A 23,065-nucleotide genomic window follows, 5' to 3' on the forward strand; every position below is an offset into this window, starting at 1 on the left:
TTGGCTAACACACACAGGAAGTTCATTCAATAATTTAACTAATTGGGGAGAACTGTAATAGTTTTGAAATACCTTATCGAAACAGTTGTTTTGACGCGGGCGTTTTCGGAAATTGCTGGATCATAGTCAATTCTACATCTAAATCTACGTACTACCCCGCAAACCGCCTATAAGGCGAGTGGCTGGGGGTGTTAGGACACCAGCCATTTGCACATAAGAATGAAATGCTCTGACGAAATTACAACTGGCATTTATCAAAGTCCTTTATTGTTCGGGTGAAAAAGGAATTCGCATATCTATCCGTTCGACAAAATGCCAATCTTCATTTTTCGATTCTGTCGGACCTGGAAATATAGTGTGGCTCTAATATTATATTCTCTGTGTCGCTCTTAAAGATATCCATCCTCAATTGTTCAAACAATCTAAGCCTAGCGCGCAGCCTCCGAGTCTCCAACGGCTCCCAGCCTAATTCGCTTAACATTTGGGTAACGCTGTCTGTACGCCCATAGCGGTTTTTTTTACGAACTTCCTTTGTATTTTATGCAGTTCTCGGATTAAGTGTTTCTTCACCGGATCCCATACGCAAAACGCATTCATTGAGTCACTGTCACGTATACACACATGGGTTTGGGGCTCATTCAAAGGCAATCCAGTGGCAGGGGAACAGTGAGTAGATCGTTCGCGGCTCTTTCCCCCGACGGAATGCAGCGTTCATGTTCGATGGGTCTTTCGCCGAGGCGTATGGAATTAAAGCGAGGCAATTTCAGGGGCACTTTGAAGGCGGGAGAATTATTTCAAATTGATTCGGCACATGTCCTTAAGTGAACTTCCGTAGCCACTACGTCAGAGAGATTTTCTGCATTGTGATCTCAGCGGAAATAATAAAAGATTTCTGAGACAACTTCTTGAGGTCTTTACATGAGAATGCAATGAAAGATAAACAATTTCTAGGAAAACAAAATTGCTGGTAATACAGTAATGTCACTTAATTTTATAGTAAGTAGAGAAAAAAAAGGAATAAGACAAGGAATACCAAATAGGGCTTAGAAGTAGTTACCATAACTCATCAAATGGAAGTGCATGAGCCGCCTGCCACCCTCCTGTTCGTTATTGAAATTAAGGATTATATTACAGACTTATTTTAACATGTTGCATGGCACTAGTTTTTGGTAGAAATAGATGGACTAATTCTTATCTAGCGTTCGTGATCGTGGATTGAATCAATAGTTTTCATCAATGACTTAAGTCCAATGCATGTCGTTTTCGTTTTAAGAAAGACTGAGTAGATAAAACGTCCACACCGAAAATTTGACTACGCATACATAACGATTCTATGGTTCAAATGGGAGAGCGATTCTATTCTATTCATTTCTTTTCAACTTCCAATCGTCTTTCCTCCACTATTGCTCTTGACGTCTGGATTACCTCTTGAGTAAATGTGTCTCTGTACTTCTTGGAGGAGACGTGGGGGGATGAATTGGGGTAAGTAATAAGTCATCATTTATTGAGTTTTTTTTCTTTCTCTTGACCTCGATTTTTAACGTTGATTAGTGTCTTGGAGTGCGGGTCTTTATGAATTAAATGCAACATTTTGGACAACGTTTCGGTAAACTTAATCACTTTAATATCGTCATCATCTCATTCAACAATAAAGAAGTAAAAGAAAAAGGATTAGAGGAAGTAAGCTGTATGACAGCGTCGAACAGAAACGCATGTTTTGAAGCATGAGCAATGTAAAATTTAAACAATAATCAAAGAGGATCCTTATCACATATCTATTAAAGCCCTGATGAAGGTACGGAAAATATATCGAAACGTTGGCCTATAAGTTTTCATCAATTCTTAAAGCTCCACGCTCCAAGACACGAACCAACGAAGTCATCGTAGAGCTGGCGCATCTCAGGGGATAATTGTTATTCTGCACAAGAGTAGGTGGGACTCGGCAGTGGTGTGCAATGGGGTGGGAGGGGTATTCCTCGCATCCCCTCCTTGGCGGGCGCCCAACGCCCGGTGGCGCCGCCTAGCAGTGAAGGACTAGTGTCGTCTCTTAATTAAAATCTGTTCGCGGGGGTGCATGCGAGTGTGTTGGTTGTCACGGTTACAGCGAGGCAGAGAGGGGTGAAACGAGGAGGTGGGGGTTTATAAAAATCCCTTTCTTTCCCTGCTGGACGTATTTTTACCAATGCTCCCGAGGGACGGTGGTGGTCATGCACATGCGAGTGAAGAAGGTACAGGTCAAAGTCGCTCTCCGTTGTCTAGGTGTCGGCAGTGTTTTTTTTGCAAGGAAGGGGCTTATTTTTAGTCGCGAGAAGATTATTTTGTTCGGAGATGAGCTTTGTAATGGGTCTAGGATATTTTTTGCAACGGGATAGGTGCTTTCGTACCGAGAGGATTCTTGCTTCTTGGTTTGGAGATTATTCCACGGGTACAGCAGTTTTTTTTTGGTTGGAGAATATTTTTCCCATGGGAATTTTTTCAGCAGAAAGAAAGAGTTCGTTACAGGTATGAGAGTTTTTTTTGCTGCTGGGAGAGGGATTTTTTAGTATCGAGATGTGTGTTTTCAGTTGTTGTGCGAGGACTTTATTTTCATATTGTATGTAATAGCTGCATACTGCCCCGCCAGTCACTTGAATAGACGTGTGGCTTAAGAGGGGAGGCGAGTGGCTTAGGAAACATAGTGAGATCCTATGATATTTCTCTCCGTGTCGCTTTGTGCGACATCTGCTCTCTAGTCTTCTAGATTGCGAAGCTTAAGAAGACGTTTGGGGTTAGCTGCCTTTTATTTCTCTTCCGGGAATGTGCTTGAAGAGTGAATATTTGACGGAAAGAGAAAACTATGAATTTTCCTGAGAAATATATATTTACATCGCACTACGCCACTACGGATTTCGCCACAATGCTGCATAGTCATTATTTTTGCGGCAAAATTGTATCTCGACTACTTATGTGCATCTAAGATCTAGGTTAGTTACGGGTCAAAAAATACCCTATTTATTATTTTGGAAAGGTTTACTGTTTTCCGAGGGAGTTTACTGTGTGAGCAGTGTATCGCATGGAAAAGAGACATTATCTTTTCATATTTCAAAAACTGTTTGCATTTTTAGTGACTATATGGAAAACGTACGCCCTTGATAGCGCATCAGATGTGGTATCTCTGATTGTAGTTTAAGTGATAATTTGAATTTGTTTTCCATTCGTCCTTTTCAATTTCTGAGCGATGTCGTTGCTGCAGATATGTATATCTCCATTAAAGTCACGGATAAAATGTAAAGAGTAGCAAATGAGTAATTGGTTGGATGCACCCTGAGATTGGGGTTGCGAATGTGTCATTATGACAGAGGCACTGGTTGCATGCGAGAACTGAGATTGGTAGATTTTGTTTTCTTTCAGAATTTGTGCTAGGATTAAGAAAAAGCATCGCAGTAATTGTGAAGAACTGTATACTTAAATCTTGGGGCACATATCTGTCTCCCAATCCGAAGGAAAAACATGAAAAAGCGGTATTCTTCTTTACTACGCCTCTCAAATTATTTTTAGTATATTTCTTTTGTTCTTGGCATCTTGTTTATATTTAAACACGAACTCTTGAGGTTTATGCCATTTATAAAAATAAATAATAAATTTTCCATAACCGCATAGCCTTGCTTCACCTTTGATTATGGATATGAAACATTCAGGATATATTTCTTGCGTCATGTATTGGCGCACTCAACAAGGGTCTCGGGAAAGTAAAGAAGTGCATGGAATACTCTACAGGAGACGATTAATGAGTTGGATAAAGAGAGGCAGGACATTTCCCCCGATAAAGAATGTGTTATTACATACCCACTGTAGTTACGTAATCTAGGCATGACATTGGTGGTGTGATAATTCTGCATGATAACGATGGTGATAATTCATAACGATAATGGTAACGCATCGCTCTCCCATTTGAACCATGTCTGCTCCGACAATCTCGCTGCGTTTTAATCTATAAATGAACTACTTGACAATTGTAGTGAAATAAATGCATACCCATATAGTCCCTCGCATGCACGATGTGCCCACTAACACCATTATTGCTTCCCTCTCCATTTGCATTCTTTCTTTTCCAAGCCTTAATCGATATCCGCCGAGAAAACGTTCTGCTGGCGATTGCGAAGGTATTCAGATACGCTGCTGTGGTCGTCTTTAGTAATCCAATGAAATATTTTGGCGACACATAAACTTGTTTCTTTAGAATGACCCATAGCTATATAACTACACAAGGTGGTAACGAGGTCAGAATCTAATGTTGCTCAATTTCTACGAGTGATCTTGATAGAAAGGATGATTCTTCAGAAAAATCATATTTTTGGACAAAGGAAAGTTGAAATAATCTATACAGGGACATGTCCTATTTACTTATAGGTTACTTGCAATTGCAAATTACGGAAAATAGGCGTCCATATTGAATTTCCGTTTTTCACCCGTCTCCTTCCGTTATTGGGCGTATTTCGACCGGCTTCAAAAATAGACTAATTTAATGGATAGCTCTTATTCCTCGCTTTAATGACGTATTTCTGACAATGCGGCGACAAAAAGGAGTGCGAATTTCTTTCCAGAACTTCAATGGCTCAGAATGGTGGGATGGATGTAGCCATTTGAATACTGTGGGTGGAAATGGGTTGAATTAGCCTGCAACATCCCCGACTCTTATCGCAGAACTACTAGTCCTGAACTACTTTCTTTTATAAATCCCTGCGGCCCTACGCGCACACACTCCATGAGCCACATTCATCTACATCTACATAATACCCCGCAAGCCGCCTAAAAAGCGTGTGGCAGGAGGTGTTAGGACACCAGCCATATACACATAAAAATGAAGTGCTCTAACGAAGTTGGGACTAGCGTTTATTAAAGTCCTTTATGGTTCCGGGAAAAAACGAATTCCCATATCTATCCGTTCGGAAAAAATATCTCTCTTAATTTATCGCTTCTGTCGGACCTGGAAATATTGTGTGGCTCTAATATTATGTTCTCTGTGTCGCTCTAAAAGATATCCATTCTCAATTGTTCAAGCAATGCTAGCGCTCAGCCTCCGAGTCTCCAGCGGCTCCCAGCCTAAATCGCTTAACGTCTGAGTAACGCTGTCACATTATTTCTTGTTCCCAGATTATTATAACTCATTCAACGTTCAATGTTTTTCCGCCTCCCCTCACTGCTTGATTGCCTTCCTGCGAACGTTCATCCCTCTTCTCTGTCCTCAAACGCTTTCACAAAACTAGCTCCATCTCATCTCTCAGCTAATAATCAATAGCATCACTTCTTAAACATGTTCTTTCATATTGTTCCAATTATGTTTGATGTATTTTATGTATGTATTTTCTCAATAGGCCACTGTATGTGGACATTTTCAATGAAATAAAACTAAAAACCTACTGTAAACAGCAAAACGCTGCTTTGGAGATTGTTGAGCCATATTTTAGTCTTCTCCACCCGTGGAATTTCAACGTGTACCGTTCGCTACTATATTTTACATGAGCTAGTGGGATAAGGAATTGGTTTTCGGCCTTCGTTGCTGGTTGGATAAAGGTTGTAAGCGGAGGATTGAGGTATGCGGAGCAAGAGAAAGATAAGCTCTCGGGGAATATGGGACGGGATACGCTATGGTGCGTAGAATCTTCTTCCGTTGCCTTTTTTATGTTTTTTTCTGAACCGAAGAGGAAAAATCGGGAGTGTATACGAATGGGGTCAAATATAGTTAGTCTCTCTCTTTTGCTTTAAACTAGCAGATAAAAAAAATACAATACAGATTTTCGTCCTCTCTCACGTGTCACTTTGTGAAACGTGTCTTATCACTTTTTACCGGTAATAAGACTTGGCTTGTGGATACGGATTCATTTTTAGCATAAATTATTTTATTCTCTCGTCTTCGTGGAGAAAACCCCTCGCGGATCATTTTATAATTATTCATAATATTTCTCGAAAAAAGAAATCAGTACATGTTAATCTTTCCAACATGAGCTACTTGCGCCATCCATGGAGGAAAGCCTTTAATTTTCCCAACATTTTATCTATAGTTATGCTTATGAATAATTTATTGAAATATTTTTAAATAATTGAATTGAGCATAAGTAAATGAAATAATTGTACATATTGAAGTATGTGAAAGGATTACAAAAATTTGGATGCATAAATATATCAGTAATTGGCAGGTATAAAAAGATAATCCCACAGGATCATGACTAGTTATCCTGAATTATTCATTGAATTAATGAACAAGAACAAATGTACATTGTCCATAATTGCACTAATAGAATTGAAGTATGTGCAATTGATCATGTAGGTGTCGCATACAAAAAAATCGTTAAAATGAAATTACGTAAGTTTTGGGCAAAGTCGCAATAATCTTATGCAGGTTGAAGGATAATGACAATGAAAACTCAGCATTTCCATGTTTTGCATAACAAGTTCCTAGGACCTCATAAATGTGTAACGCCTTAATGGAAGCAACTGTAGTTGAAGAAAGAGTAGAGAGGATTGTCCGCTACGGCTCTTTTTCAAAATGATTCCCGAGAAGTTTTTCGGGAGAATCACAGCTGTTTTTTAAGAGTCCACATCTGCTCCAATATCAACTGATAATACCGTACTTTTGTCTGGAATAGAATAAAGTGGCTGAAGTGCAATACGTTATCCTGAAAGAAGTTACTGGGGTTGCATCTCTAAAAAAGTTTAAGTAACGAATATTCCTTTGAAAAATATTTTTATATATCCTGGAAAACAATTAAAACGGAAAGGAAACTACCCTCCAAAAATTGCCTTTAAATGGTATGGCAACAAATTCTCTGTTTATTTTTCATCTGTTTATCAAATGAGGTCAACATGTGCTTGTGCTTCTTGTTTTGCTTGTGCATTTTTTTAATGTATCATTTTTTATTGGATTAGCTCACGAGAGTAGGGCGCGTTGTGTCTTTTTCGCTTGTTCAGTTCTGTGTCCAGCGCGATTCAAATGTTTTTCTTTTGGCCATATTTGACAGATAACACATGTTCTTTCGACCTGTGGAAAAAAAAGACGATCATTCTGAATGTGTGAAGGATAAAGGTTTCCGGAGTAATTTGATGGAAATCTTTGATGTTTAACATAATGATAGCCCTTGTTAATTTCCACACCTAATTATTGATTGGATTTATATGCCTCGAAAATGGCATTACCTGAAATAACTTTGAGTGGAAATAGACATAGAATTTCATTATATTAAACATAATATTCAATCATATTTTTTCTTTCATCGACGCTATATGCGAGGGCTGTTGGAAAGTGACCTACGTTTTTTATAAATATATCCGTAGATTTACTAAACTTATTATATTTTTCTTCTTGTAACTAAGACTTTCCTTTACTTTTCAACATAATTTCCTTGTACATTTAGGAACTTATCACACCTATAAACTAACTTTGAAATTCCCTCTGAAAAAAATCTTTCGCCTGTGTCTTGAACCATCCGGTGACCGCACTTTTAAGCTCTTCATCATCCTCAAATTGCTGGGAGCCAAGCCTCCACTTCATATGCATAAACCCATTCCAAAACAACTCTAAAGTCTTTGGGCCATACACAGCACAAAGGCCCCTATGTATTGCTGCTTCCGAATATTGTTTACATCTACATAATACCCCGCAAGGCGAATAAAAGGCATGTGGCAGGGGGTGTTAGGACACCAGCCGTTCACACATATAAATGAAGTGCTCTAATGAAGTTGGGACTAGCGTTTATTAAAGTCCTTTATGGTTCGGGGGAGAAACGAATTCGCATATCTATCCGTTCGGCAAAATATCTCTCTTAATTTATCGCTTATATCGGACCTGGAAGAATAGTGTGGCTCTAATATTATGTTCTCCGTATCAATCTTAAAGATATCCACTCTCAATTGTTCAAGCAATCTAAGCCTAGCGCGCAGCCTCCGAGTCTCCAATGGCTCCCAGCCTAATTCGCTTATCATCTGGGTAACGCTGTCTGTACGCCCGTAGCAGTTTTTGACGAAACGCGCAGCCATCCTTTGAATTTTATTCAGTTCGCGGATTAAGTCTTTCTGCACCGGATCACATACGCTGGCTGCATGTTCAAGGTGCGGTCGGACGAATGCGAAATAACACCTTTCTTTTACTTTCTCACCCGAAAATCGTCCAACACTACGCTAGACGAATCCTATTTTCTTCAGGGAGTTAAGCTGTGAAAAATATGAATAATAGCACGCACTTCACACTTGGAGGGATTTTCTATCGCAGCACACATTTCTACAACCTACCAAAAAACAACTAGCTCAGACAAACTTTCCTCTCCTATGGCTTTATGCCGACTGACCTGCCGCGCGTTCCGACGCAACAATGGTGGCACCACCCCCTTTTCACATAGTGCGCAAAAGAGATTGCTTTCCGAATATCCCTCGTATATTATTGCGTGATGTTATTTTTTAAATTGGAATTTGAATTCTAATCCAATTTTAATTCCTTCTTTCATAGATAAATTTGTTTTAAAAATTGTATCGGTCGTGACCCGGTCAGAATTTTTCAGTATAATATTTTTGGCCTGGAGAGTAAGAGGATAATTCTGGATGCTCTCAGGATTTTATTGTCCCAGCTGGAGAGAATATAAGTATCAAAGGAAAACCCGGGGTAAGCAGTTAGAGGGGAGATTGTGTTCCCGTAATATCGAATGTGGCGGAGCACAGTATACTCCGACTTCTTTTTTTTTTGTTAAAGAAATAAAATTCGCTCGCTCTGGGTTGAACGATATCGGGAGAAGATTTGAAGAGGGGATCACAGAAGGATAGTACACGGTCCGCTTTAAGCGCTGCCTTTAAGCCGATGCGATTCGATTTTGTTTTTTGTTTACATTTTGAGATCGTGGGTACGTGCTTTATCGCTCTTCTAACCGGTAGACTACACTTTTATTTATTAAATCCTTAATTTAATCCTAAGCCCATATATCTTTAGAGGAAATGCTGTTTTAGGCCGAGTGAATTAATTAAAACGGCATCCATAATTCTCAGCTGCATTTGATGGTACTCGATAATTGCTGAATTCGCTGGAAATGATTTATTAATACATAATGAGTTCAATTTCAAAATGCCGTTGGTGGATTATGAAATGGCTGTGTTGCAAATGCCTCGAAATAAATCGAATTTTCTCCGCTCGCTCTGCTTTAAGCATGTTAAAGTTTAAGGTATCATTCTGATGAGAGCTTTGAATACCATAGATATATCCTGCCCAGTCTATTTATTCTAATTCATCGGAAAATTAACGGCGACGTTTCGCGTTTAAGTCTTAGGAAGTTAAACTGCATAGCATAGGTACTAGTGCATACATTTTCCGGCCTCCGCGTGAACATGGGTCTTCTATTTTTAACTGTTGTTGTTTCAATGATCCAGTCACTGATGTCTATGCCTAAATCGTGCTATTCTCGGTCATGCACAAAGACCAAAATCCTGGAATGTTGTGCTAGAGCTAGCAATCATGTGACACGGCGTCATAGCAGAACCCTTGTCCCAGGGCAGGTGGTTTCCTCAGCGGATATACGTATATCGCTGATAGACTAGTGCTATGCTGGTTGTATTTCCACATCGTTTCTTGTATTGTATTATCTTTGGCTGTCTACATCTGTATAGATAAACAAAATATCGTAACTAAAAGTACCCAGCCATTTTAGAATCATCTACATTTTCGTTAAAATTATGAGGAAATTCCTTAGACGAGAAAAATATTATTTGCTGCGAAGTCAAAACGCTTCTAGTAGTGTACTTCAATTTCCGGGGATCTTTACAAAGGAGTGTTATTAAGCATCGTGCGAGGAGTAAATGGCTCCTTTGATGAAGTTAACACATGCCGAGCTTGTGAATGGAGTGGTAAATGCTTCTGTGTTCCTAATAAGCTCTTTGGTGCCGTATTTTCGTCTTCACAAGTATGCTCTTTGGCATGAAAAACGGTGTTTCTGTGATGCGTGAAATATCTGATGCTTTGAGGATATGTAGTCGGCTTGCACTAAAAAGCTTATGTTTCTCCATTAGAGCATAATATCATTATGCATGATAATGTTTTTCACTTCATCCTATGATAAATAGATGTTCAAATCACCATGATGAATCAAAACAAGTAATGAGAACATTAAAGCAATGGAAGCGGTTTAAGTATGACTATTGGCGAAGGGAGTCAGGGAGTAGACATCTTACTGCTAAGAATTTTCCACATTTCGGAGGGGGTACCCTGATCCCAAGGCAGAGAGCATCCCATGTAATAAATGTACGAGCTAATTTATGAAACCTTCAATGAAAGTTCATAGTTAATTTTTGAAATTTAATCTATTGGTATTTATTGTAAGTAATCTCTTTTTTTATGTGCTTGTACTATAAATGGTAGTTTTTTATTCTTAGCGTAGATATGAATATTAGTGTCATCAAACACCGAACCTTTGATTACATTTTAATATTATATCACTACTGGCCCGAAATTTTAGATTTTATAATAGGAAAATATTCGTATTGAAAACATAACGGGTTTACAATTATTATGATGGTATTTTTTTATCAGTAAGAATATTTTTTTCCGTGGCCAATCATTTGGTGAATTTAAACATTGAAAATCTTGCTTCTCTGACTGCAATCACAAATTATTTCTCCCCGTCGAGTCATTTAAAGGCACAAAAATTGCGCAATTTTAAACCAGAACTCTCACCCCTTTGACCCTCCTCTTCCGGTTTATTCTCTGAATACTCCTTCATATCTTTGCCGTGACTCGTGGAATTCCCTTCCGCACAATATCCTTTTTCCGCCGCGTTGGTGCTGGTACTGATATTTTAGTTATGTATATAGCCTATATCTCTTGCATAAACGTAACGAGAAAACCTATAGTTTGTTTATTAAAATCGGTGCAGTGGTTGAATAGCTATGGAGCAATTTCGGTATGAACCGGATGTGATGTATTAATTACGAACAGATTAAAGTAATCTTTTAACGAAGCGTGCCAGAAGATAGTTTGTTTGCATAATTTGGTACCATTGTGGATTGGCTATGCGCTCCTTCCGGTATAAACCGGAAATGAACTTTTTATAAAATATGTTATATGCACTTTTTGTCTATGACATCTATTTTTATTTACTGTGACTGTGCTTGATTTTTTTTCCTTTGCCTAGCCTTGATGATAACGGCCGTCGAAGACTTAAACTTTGAAAAAGGTGTTATAGTTTAATATTGCTCGGAAGACACAATATTTCAAACTGAACGTTGAAAAGTGAAAAATATAAATTTCGGGTGTCAAATTGTTTTACTAATATTTTTATCAATTAGAACATTAGTTTTCAGGGATCAGCCTTCACTTTAGGATTGGTTTAATTCCAAAAATCCTCCCTCCCTGAAGGCACCCCCGAACATTTTCACCCCTCATGCAATTGGAAATTCTAAAAATCCCAACGGATTAATGGGATTTTCGACATCACTATGCTTCGAAAAGCATCGCCATAATGATTGCAGCATAAACATTTCCTGATTTCTGGTATTTCCTCTTGGGAACAGCATGATTATGAAAGGTTTTGAAACGACATAGCGGATAATGCAGAATACACCGAGTGGGGATATCCATAAGAATGGAATTTAGCTCAATTTCCTCGGTGGAACCTCCTTATCAAACGACGCCATAAATACAATGCAAACACGAATACCGAGCGAGGCTTTCAACTATCGCCGCTGATTTTTAACGTGTACGCCGAGGAGATGGTGATAGAGAAGTGGGATGAGTTGGAAGCTGGAGTAAAAGTTGGAGGAATGATGTTTGAATCAGTGAAAATGGCGGACGATCAGGCGTTGATCAGCCACTGCGAGAGGGGGTTGCAGGATATAGTGGATGCGTTAAAAAAGCGATTCGAGGAGTATCGGATGAGGAGAGTTTTTTAAACGTTCATTTTCGGTTGCAGGTCAACGCTCTCTGAAAGCTAGCTGATGGTACAACTACATATTTGAGAGAGGTCGAGGGTACCCTATAAATATTCCTCTTACGTTACAGGGACAGTTCCACGGCCTTATATGGAATCGTTCATCTTCTCATTTTGGCATTTTGTTCGAGACAAATTTCTCTATACCGAAGTGTAATTACCATTACGCTTTATTAGCTTGGCGTAGCTTATTACTTTCCTCGAACATGCCATTCACAATGAAATGGTTTGAACAAAGATCTCGGCCTCGTTAGCGCCTGGATAACGAATACCAACCTAGAGGTCGCGGGATCGAATCTGGCCTCGGCGGATTAACCATCCAGGCCATGGATGTTGAAAAATTGTCAAACAAATTAATCGTAAGAGAGGCCTATTTAGTCCTAAATTCGCTAGTAATAAAAAGCGACAATATTATTATTAATATAAAAGTTACGCTCATAAGTTAGTAAACATCCATAATACCAAAGATGCAAGATGCAAAACAATCTGTATTTCTAGAAGAGACCGAAAAGTGGGATGTAAACACTTCAGGGATGGACAGTGTCCTCTTGAACACTTTTATGAAGCATAATTATTATGATGGTACCATATAACGATAGCGAAGAAAAAAGTCTGTTAGTTAGGGGAGCTTTAAGTGCCCTATAGGATGTAGTGTTTAGGCTACCATAAATTTGAATCACTGGCCATGAATATGGCCTAAAGCAATTCAAAATGAATATTTTGTACCTTAATCATCCTTTTGAACTCCGATGTCCATGGTTTTCCGCACTGAAGCTCAGGAAAGGTACCGTGGAATACTCGAGTGCTGAGTCGACCATCGATACACCGGAAGGAGTGGAAAAAACCTCGACTCCATAATGTCAGGCTGGTATTTGTTTTGGTCGTCGGTTGGGTGGGGGAGGCGACCACCCTCTTGCTCCGTGAAGCGTGCTCTTTCACCTCTTTAGGGGGTGGATGTAAACCCAGCCAGTATCGTGTTCCCGCAAAAGGGCGTAGCCTCATTCTCCCTCAACCCCCAAACCCCCGCCTCCGTCCACGAACGATGCGTACATGACAAATGGAAGACGTGCTGCAAATATATGTTCCCTGCGGTATTAAAAGACCTGCACGTATTCACTTCATGAACTCACACACACGGGCAATGGCGGAAGTCCTTACTCCAGTTCAAACATCGTGCGTGGTATCCGGTGAATATGGCCCTATAATCCCGTTCCATCCATTTGTGGAGTTGCCACCACTCAACGTTTTATGCTCCATCCTAATGTCTTCTTCTCTCTTGCGGCAAAAAGTTATAAAGGAGTAATCCTAACACCTCTTCCCCTTCGATCCAGAGCAAAACATCTAGTACTTTATTTTCTATACACCATGGATGAAATTCGCAATTAAAAACTCGTAAGACCTAGGTGATGTTCGAACCTTGATCCTAAAAATTGTCTCAAACGATTGAAAATTACGTTTTAGTGCAGTAATAGAAAATTTTTAGCCAATATCGGAAGTGAAAGCAAGTTACAAGAGTGGAAGAAAAAATGTTTGCACATAATTCAACGCTTTTCAAATGGGAGTCGAAAATTTATCATTAAGGAGGTAAGGACTGCCCTGAAGATTGTTTCTCGCAGAAATCCCGTGTTAGTGCGTCGACACGAGGAATATATCCTAAAAATTGCTAGGTTAAATTTACAGAAGTTTGGGCTTTGCGTATTTGTGGTGAACCACATGGCATAAGAGCGTATAAAACGTAGGGGAATGAGGGGCAAGAGTACGCATCTAACAAACAATCATAAAAATTATGCATTTCGGTTCAAAAATATGTATTTCATTTTTACATAATTTATTCTTTGTTATATGTATTACAATACCTATCTTCCATTGAAACAAAAAATTAATAACTGCCGTTATTTATCAAAATATAATAGAAAAAAATAGGAAACTTGCCTCTCACATGGGGCAAGAGTTACACACATTACACATTATCCAATCGACAATGGGTACATTTAGAACATTTTTTCACAACCCACTCTAAGTACATTTATTCACAACCTCCAAAATCATAATCAGTATTTTCGGTGAAGTGAATTTTGCCGTTTGCCGTCCACAAACCGCCGATTAGTACTGCGATCCCTATCTCTGTTTTTAGATATCTTGGCATTTAGTTTCAGGGTGCTGGATAAACTCGTAGGAATTCAGACCGCTTTGACTTTTTACGCCGGTTTTGCGCTTGCAATGGTTTTGGATATGGACTAATGCTCTCAAGTGAGACATGTGCCTAACGATATCTGCAAGGCAAAGTGTTCTCAGAGGTGGAAGGTTTAAAAGGATTAAATTGGCATGAATAAAGGAGTTGAGGGAGAAATTCTTGAGGGTAAAAAAACTTCTCCGCCTTCTACGTTCATTTTCTCTCCTTGTTCCCTTTTTTTTTTATCCATTTCATGCCCTCCTTGATTTGGATCCAACTTATCTGTAACCAATGAAGGCAGGAAATCAGACTCACTAAACGCATACGGACCAAGTGAGCAAATACCGCGTCTATTATCCCTTTGCTGCATTCCCGACAGTTGCTTCTTTCTCAAATATTTCAGCGAGCCAAAGAATGTTATATCTACTAATTGAGCGTAGTGTGAGCTATGTAGGAAAGCCCTGATGACGATGGACGACACGACCATCGAAACGTCGGCAGAGATGGAGAACCTCATACGGTGGGAAACCCGAAATAACTTCAACAGAGGGTTTTGCATTTTCCTAAGCAAGTTTCGGCCACTCAATACAAGTGTTTGAATTCATGAATGCCAAATAACTCCTTAGAAATAGATTTCCTGGCGGTTCTACGTTTGCAATCTTATTTTCAAACGCTTTCTCGGAAAAATAAGGGCTTGGGGAATATTCAATCATGCCTGTACACGGGTTTGGACGAGAACAGGGAGCGTGATGCATATCTAAGAATAGAGCTCGTCTAAAATTCTGGAATAAATTGATATTTTCCGATTTTCCAATAATCAAATGATATACTTTCTATTGCAAAAACCGCCTTAAGGCTTACGCAGAGAAAATTCTTCAATTTTTAGACTAGCTTCAATAGAACGCATGGATTCTCCACTGCTCCTTCTCAGTGTAGCCACCTCCAAAATCTGTTATCCTAATGATTTTCAATCATTTTTTTTGTAACATTTATGCATTTTCTTTCAATAAAATTATAAACAAAGTACATGTGATATTTATGGCAGAAACTAAGGTCATCAAAAAAGCAATGGTATAAAGCGGGACTCAGCGCCCGTGGGGCAAGAGTCCTCTGCGGAAACTTGCCCCAGGACTCTTACCCCCAAAGACACTTGGTACATCTATAACGCCATAACACAATCACATGGTGAGCTGCAAATCAGCTAACTACATGGATGTTTGAGGCAAAGAATGCACATAAAGGAACGCTAAATAAAAATGGTTGTTCAACAAACGCCCAAACCACAGATAAAAATTACGCGGTGTTACAAATTAGGTAAACGTTGCGTAAAAATGAAAAATAAGAAACACTCACGTACTGTCGTTCGTTGTCGTCCATCGAACACACCCCTGTGTTACATTCGGTTATGTAAATGTAACTGATTGACTACAAGTGGCATCATCCCGGCATTTAGAGAGATATTTCGGAAAAGGAATCTTGTCTCTTGCGGACTCTTGCCCCTCACTCCCCTCTATTTGGTCCTGGTCGAGCAGAAGCTATTCAAATCTACAGTACACTGAGAACTTTTACGCACTCCAAGTTTGAGAAAAAGGCTGTCGATGAATTTTGTTATAACGTTTCGCAATAGTCACCTTTTCGGCTGCGAGTGCTAGATACACACTTCGAGAATCGGGATTCATTATCAAGATAGACGAACCACACACGCATATTGAAACGGCTGCTGGAATGATCAGGGCTAATGAAAAGGGCTCATTGAGATTTGGGAGCAATCCGTCCCATTCGAGCATGATTTTCGATTTACACATTGGAGGCATTTTCAGAAATGTCCGCAGGGCGGCGATGATCGCGCTGTGACCACCAATGACCAATATATTAATGTTTAATACTTAAAATCAAGGGGAATGGCATTGAAAAGCCAATAATTTTATAGATAAATTTACTACCTCGAATATATAAATTTCTGTTAACAGTGGCTTATTTAATAATTTCTGTTATGGCTTATTTCCGTGAAATTCGGAACGCTCTGCCCGCCAGCGACGCTAGTGGGAAGTTTTGTAAACCCATTTAAATGCGCAATGGGTGACAACGCACCTGGAAGCCGATTGGTGGATCCCGTTTTGTAAAATACCTGGCTGAAGCATCCGTGTCAAATTCAATTCTTGGGTAGTAACTGTTATCTCGTAAACAAACGTAATAATCCCACAAATTACGGTGCCCCAAAACTTCAAACAGAAATATGAGCCTTCGAGTTGGAATGACACCTTAGAGTAAGAAATAAAGACTGAAAATAGGAAACTGGATCATTTGGTATAGAAATAAGTACACGATGAATGCTTGAATGATAAGAGAAAGTCTACGACAAAGTAACTGAGGATTTATCTTAACTAGAAACGAAAGATAAGTATCTTTTAAATAAATTCAAAAATGTTATTACACACATGACGACAGGTATTATACTTGAAGGTTTATTGAGAACTTCGCATTTTTAAGAAGAAAAAGATTATAATTATTTAAAATGGTAAATTGAATTTGTGAATTGTCTGCAGCTCATTTGATAAGCCTGTTCCACATACTTTCAGCTGTATTTAATTCAAGATCACATGATTGATCCGATAAAAACACTCTCATTACAGTTTGAGCAGTTTTTTTTATATATTCATGGCTTTTGGAATACTCGTGGGCAATGCCACCTGATCTGTTTAACGCCCGCGTGATCGAGGAATTGCGTCTCGTGGGAGCTGAGAGTGACCCAAATAATTCATCCAATAATCGTGAATGTCTTTTTTCTTCCACACGGTTTGTTTCAGGGCGTCGCTTCTCTGAATCACCCCTCATGCGACTCGGGACACTCTTGCTGTCATCTATTGGTAGTCTTCCAAATCAATGATCCATCATCATCATCATCCTACTGTTTGCTTTTAGCGAGATTTAAAAATACGAGCTCAGCTGCGAGAGATGAAGGTGAATTCTAAACTATTGCGATTGTGGCGCCACTCAATTTTAGTTTCTAAGTTTTTTCACAAATTTCGTTTTTACCTTACGAGAGAGAAGAAGTATATTTATTGGGAAAGCTTCAAAATAGGACATTTCAATAGTAATTCATCGGCTGACAAAAAGACTGCGGTATTTTTTGGGTCTTATTAGAATTAGGAATAATATTTCATGAATTATTAATATTGGTGGTGGTTGCCAAGTGGTGTTAATGTTTTTGTAGAGTATTTACAATTGTTGTGCTTGGTCTGCGTAGACGGATAAAGAATTATAATAATGTATAAATAGTGAGAAAAAAATGAGAAAAAAACTGGTAAAACACTCTAAACAGGTGGTACACACGTTACTGTGAAAAATTTCGCAGACTGATTTGGAGATTTTAGTCTAAGAGTAGGTAATATGCTGTGTGCAATAATGATACAAGCGTCTATTTCATAATTACTGATGCATACACTTTCGTTTTACTACGATGATCATGTATATGTGTGTGAAAGAGGATTTCTCTTTGCCTGTCCATTATACATTTCCACGCAGTTGCACGGATTACGACCAAAGTGGATGCGTAGGAGCATTCCAAACCCCGTTCTGCAACTTTCAGTTTCGTCCTTCTCCCATTAGCATTTGTTGTCACTCCATATCAGACGACTTGTGCGAGTAGGAATCCTGCTGCATAGCCGCACTCACATTCACACTTTCAAATGGAATTAGAGTTATCATCGTATTCAGGCGCAAATTATGATATATTCATCTAATTTTAATTTCTCAATGGAATACCACATAGTTAGCAATGAGTCAGTGAATTTTTTTCCACTGTCTCCTGATCAGCGAGTTCCGTCGCAGCGCGCTTTTAGCTGTCTTACTTCAATTTCTGTCCCACTATTCTTCCCGAGTAACGCCGGGTGGCTGCTAGTATTATATCGTATGTAAATAAAATTAACTCGCTAATACATTTTTTTGAGTTATTATTAAATCTGTAATTAATGATGTATCATGTTGGGCACTGTAGATCAAAAAAAGTTTCCTCACAAATATGTATTATAGATTAATAATAATAATAGTATGTTAATATGTATTTTAGGAATTATAAGAGTGGTGTGGCTGTAAGTTGCGGTGGCCTAGTCGCATAAACGTGCTGCTTTGACGAGAATATTTGTTAGATCGAGTCCATGCCGAAGGAAGCATTTTTCATGTATTTTTCATGCAGGTGATGGAACATGGTATTCCACACCACAAGCCTGCCCTTGCGCCATTCTTCACGGACCAACAAAAACATTAGAGGCTGTTACTTATTCAGCCGGAACAATTTAGCCTACGACCAGGCTCTTTGGAACTGTCCCTTGTCAGTGGAGATTGGATAATATTGATATAATAGATTATACAATTAGATTATTAAATTTCCTGTTCAATTATTAACCGCTGAACTCCATTTAAAAAGCAACTAAATAAATAAAATTCAGTGTAAGCTTGATTTTTATTGTTAAGTTACCAAGAGCATAGTGTGGTTAATAATGAAAGGTAAACATTAAGAGTGCTTACCACCGACGCTGGATTCTTATACATCCTTTGACACTGGGTAATGGATACCCTCTTTTGTATATCCATAACCTTTAAAATGCCTTAGTAATTATTGAAAAGGAAAACAAAGCTTGCCGTATTTCTCAGTTTTACATGACTCAATACCGTTAAAAAACTGTACAAATCTGCTGCAGTGACTTTAATCTTATTTGTAACCTTCCAGAAATACAAAAAGAGTGAACGAGATGAAAAAGTGTATGAATAAAGTTTTCCGCGGCGGGGATTCGATCAAACAACAATAGGATAGTTTCCTTCATCAAGTAAAAAAGAAAGGTATTGATTGTGACTCGTTACCCACCATTAGTGTATTCATAATATACAAATTATTTGGTTTTAGAAATCCCAGCTCAAACGAATGGTAATGGTCAACTTTTACCTCATTTGAAAAAGGCCATTTTGGCGCCCATGCGATTCCACTCCATGTGACGTCACAGGGACCTAGTTTCTATACGAGTAGATAGGAGTTTTACATCGTCTGAGATTACCAATGTATGCATGAGGTAGCCCAGGGAAACATCTCTTAATAATCACTTATTAAAACTGGCTAAGGTCGGAAAGTTTCCTTCGTTTGATATGGTATTTATGATCCTTATTTAAGGCAAGCGCTACCTGCTAGCAGGGTACACTACGCTACCAACATGCTCGGCAGCAAGCAGCCTGCATCGTAGCGGCGTTCATAGCCTCGCACCCAGGTAGCCTCACACCGCAGCAGCAAGACGTCACACGGGCTTTTCCCAGAATTCATACTTCACCGTCACGTTTTCGCGCGCTTGAAAATTTTCACTTTTCATTTAATTTCGAAAAATGGATATCGTCATTTAAAAGTCTAAAAGCGTGAAATGCGTGCTCCACGAGTAGTAATCTTTCGTATAGGCAATAAAAAATAATAGTAAACCAAACTATTACCGTCACAGCCGCACGTTTACCCCACTAGGCCACCGAAACTTATCGCGGTTCTAGTCTTGTAATTGCCTAAAATACAAAGCATCAGTGAAAACCGGGTCAAGTACGCCGTAAGGTGTTAAATCGTACAATTAATTTGTTTATCATAAAAGGAAACGTAATATTGAAATATAAATTTTGAAAGTAAAAAAATATATAAAAAATGAAGTTTTTTCGTTTGCAAAATTTGTTAAAATTAGTTTAAAAACCTCTACTTAGCACCCTGGTTTTCAAAAACGTTTCTAAAAAAATATATACTTTCGAAAAATGAAGTTTTTTCGTTTGCAAAATGCGTTAAAATTAGTTAAACACCCTATGTTCTTAGTACCCTGTTTTTCAAAAATTGTACCCCGTGTCCCCTGGCGCTGGACACCCCCTCCCGAACGAAATTTCTTGCTACACCACTGGGGAAGTGGTGTCTGCTAAAGGGCACTCATCCTCCGAGGGTATACCCCAAATCCCCTGGAAAAATTCTTAACATAATCGTTCCAGAACTTAAATCTAGTCTAATATCTGATATCATTGTTGTTTACTGAAAGGGGTTTTAAGGGAGCGCTGTGTGAATCGTAGCTCGCGTAACTTTAATTCGTCAATTTTCCTGAGGTGACGGGCGGTCACGGGTCTTCTGAGGGGGCCGGGAAACCCCAGATCGGTTAGTTTGAACGGTGAACTTTATTCCGATTCAGATGATAATAACTTTTGAATTTAAAGAATTAAAATAATAAGTACATTACAATTTTCGTTCGCAACTAATGGATTTCAATATTTTGTATTCTTTAATTATATATATTTTATTATGTTCTATCGCGTAAACTATTATACTTTTTTTAAGGCATTTCCATTTTGAACTTTCCATATATTGCTGTGGAACACAGCTATTTTTTGTTTCTTTCGATTTATTGTTATCTAAGGTCATCAATAATAATGTCTGATCTGCTATGGATCGTGATGGGGAGAAACTAATTACCACCTGTTTGTAGGATGCGAAAAAGATTGAAATTGCAAAATCGCATATCTAAAGATATGGGTCTGATAGGCTGTTTCCGACGGTAGAGTTAGTTTAAACGCTTCTGTTGAAATTTTAATTCATTAAATTGGATTCTAAAAAAGGAAAAAAAAAACATTTTCTGAAACCACGTATTTGTAGGCAAGAGTGTGACAACCACCTTACTATTGTTAAGGGCGCATAATTAACCTTGAAAGCCCAAAAATGTATAAAATAGTAAGTCTATTTAGGAAATGTAATTTGGAAATTCCTCTTAAACATGAATACATTAGATGATAGAACTTACGAGAAAATTTATTAAAGAATGGAAAATTATCGAATTCCATTTTCAGCTAATGGCAATTTTGTTGCACACATTATTTTCGATTGCGTAAATTAATAAGTCATTATTATTTGCATTCGTATATATTTTAAAAATGAAGGTCGTACATATGCCAAAGATCGATAGACTCCTAAACCGCTGCACCAATCATCGTAAAAGTTGGTATTTTTCCGAGAGAATATTTTGTATCTTATATATTTTGTAACTCACCATGAGGGCCCACAAGGCCCCTACCCCATGGTCCATTAATTGTGTTCCACACAGAGCGTTGCTTTTCTGCTTTTAAAGAGTACTTACACTGAAGACGGCGAACTGGTGTTCTTCTCATCGGATGGCTGAGTTATTTTAATTTCAAATTCCAATAATTCTGCCATCATTGTATTTTGAAATTTCAGGAAACCGTTTGATTTGAATGCAGCATAATCTACAATTTCTAAAGAATTTTAAAAATTTATATTCATCAAGACACCTGGTAAATAACCAGTCGTTAAAGAATGTAAAAAGGGGAGGGGGCAGGCACGCAGCAAGGGGGGCTTTAAAACCCCCCAGAATTCATCACTCGACATTTTTTCTCTGACAGCGACACATCAGCTGAGGAGACGACAAGCCGAGCTATGTGACCCAACATTTTTCGAGGAGGTGATTTGAAGGGGGTAGACCGAAGACTTTATCACCCAAACATTGCGGGGCTTTGAGCTCCTCGACCGCTGCTGCTTGGGTCAACATGTGCCAATGTGTTACTGTTTATGCCAAATGGAAGATTTCTTCCGTTAATCAGCCATTAACACAACAACAACGAGTAATTTGGCTCGAAATGATTCACCATCGTAATATGTAATTAAGGAACTAATGAAATACTCGGCCAATATCACCGTGTGGCCATAACGAGCAGGCTCGTAGCCCTTGGAGATTTAGCCTCTTTCCCGCGTTTTCTTTCTATGTTGGCGATTACTCGCGATAAATTTGCGGAGGACACCCCTTGCCCAGGGGCACCTATCCTCTGATATTCCATGCTTCGATGCAGTTACATTCCATCATTCACATCAATGATCAACGATTAATTCAAATATTTAGCATTATTCAAGCGGTATATATAGCTGATTTAATGCATGGTTTTTCCCAGAGGGCGCGAATTCACAAAAGATATCTGTACAGGCACACCCGCATACCACCCAAACACCACTGAAGCATATTCATCTTCATCTACATAATACCACGCAAGCCACCTAAAAGGCGTGTGGCAGGGGGTGTTAGGAAACCAGCCACATATACATAAAAATGAAGTGCTCTAACAAAGTTTGGACTAGTGTTTATTAAAGTCCTTTGGGTTCGGGGAAAAGCTAATTCCCATATCTATCTGTTCGGCAAAATATCTCTCTTAATTTATCGCTTCTATCGCACCTGGAAATATAGTGTGGCTCTAATATTATGTTCTCCGTGTCGCTCTTAAAGATGTCCATCCTCAATTGTTCAAGCAATCTAAGCCTAGCGCGCAGCCTCCGAGTCTCAATGTTGATATTATATTATTATGAGGAGGAGAGGGATAGCTAGGGTCTTTTACGTAATGAGGTAAGGGTGGGTAAGGGAGGGTGGAGAGAAACCCGGCGTCGGCATTAGCCTATTCCTAATGAGAGCGCCAATGGGACCACGGCTTAACGTCCCATCCGACGGACGGAGTGATGCACTCGAAATATCTTCCACACAACATTCAAGCAGGGATCGGGTAGTCCATAAAAATTCTCTGCGTTCGCCGAGATTTGAACCCGAGCCCACGGGGTGGGAAGCCAACACTCTTGCCACCACATCCCCCGGAAGCATATTTTTATCTGCTTCCCTGAGAGAGGGGTACCCTTGTTAGTAATGTATTAGTACCTTTGGGAAAAATGCAAACATCGTTTACACGCCTATGTTTAAAAGTATTTATGGTGTCAACTATTTATTTTTTCTTTCCTCTATTAATTAATTGCGCTAAAATCCTATAATTGATGATATGCTAACAAATAGATTTTCAAACTATCATGCACCCTAAACTAAATACAATCATCATCCCTAAACAAATGGTAACATATAGGTACATATCCCTATCAATAATATACCCAAATTATTATTAAACAGCG

The sequence above is a fragment of the Ischnura elegans genome, chromosome 5 (genome assembly GCF_921293095.1).
Source record: "Ischnura elegans chromosome 5, ioIscEleg1.1, whole genome shotgun sequence".
Taxonomy (NCBI): Eukaryota; Metazoa; Arthropoda; class Insecta; order Odonata; family Coenagrionidae; genus Ischnura; species Ischnura elegans.